We start from the raw sequence: 1172 nt of genomic DNA on the forward strand, positions 1-1172 counted from the left end.
GTTATACCATTTTCTATGGACTTTTTTTTTTAATCCCTCGTCACTAACATTTCTGAAAAAGACTTTTGTGTAAACTTAGTGTCAGACCTAGAAGAGCTCTTTTGGAGGCTGCAGACCCAGTGTCAAGAATGCAAAGGCTCTTTTCATCAAGATGTGTTGTCTTTTCACAATTGATTCTGATCCAACTTCTTTTTTTATGCGATTTCTTATTGGTCTTAACAGCCGAGATTGTCCAGAATTTTATCGGAGAATGAAAGCACATAAGGGGACATGGCCACAGTCAAGCAATAACTCGACCTTTGGAGCTTCTAAGTTCTTTTGTTGTTTCAACCGGTTTCTTTTTTCTATTGTATTTCAGTTTAAATTGAACGTTAGATCGGCTTTGCGATGTAGTAGTTGTATTAAGCGCACCATCATCGGTTACAACTTCATAAAACATACATCCTAGGAAAGCCATATTATATACAATATTAGGCTTAGACAAATGAAATATTGGTCTAAAACTCTCAAAATTTAATGTTAACAAATCGTTAAGAACAAAGTTTTATTAAGATTCTTGTTAATTTATATAATTCTTAAAGAGAAATCGGCCAAAAAAACACTGAACTTTGCGGATATTGCCAAAACAAACCTGGACATATGGGCTAGCCAATAAAATCCTGAACTTTTATTGACTTTTCGGGTTTATTAAGAAACTTACGATTGACTGACCATATAAACACACCGTTAACCGAGTTAACTGTTAATTAAGCGGACGTTAACTTTGGGTGTTAAAGTATACGACGTCGTTTCATCACTTTGTCTGATTAAAGACAAACGACGTCGTTTATATAGCTGTGTAATTAAAAATATGTGTTTCCAACGGCTCGAACTCGTGTCCTCGGGTTTAATGGTAGGGGTTTTTGCCACTGAGCTAGTGGACTTTGCGATGGATATACGAACACAATTTCTTTTATTCTTCGAATCCGAGTTAAAGACAAATTAATGAAACGACGCGTTTTACATTAACTTTTTTTATTAAAAAGATGGGGTTCCATCGACTCGAACTCTTGCACTCGGGTTTAATGGTAGGGGTTTTTGCCACTGAGCTAGTGGACTTTGCAATAGATTTAAGAACACAGTTTGTTTTATTCTCTTTGAATCCGAGTTAAATGAATCAAAAAGAAACGACG

The sequence above is a fragment of the Brassica oleracea genome, chromosome C9, assembly GCF_000695525.1.
Source record: "Brassica oleracea var. oleracea cultivar TO1000 chromosome C9, BOL, whole genome shotgun sequence".
NCBI lineage: Eukaryota > Viridiplantae > Streptophyta > Magnoliopsida > Brassicales > Brassicaceae > Brassica > Brassica oleracea.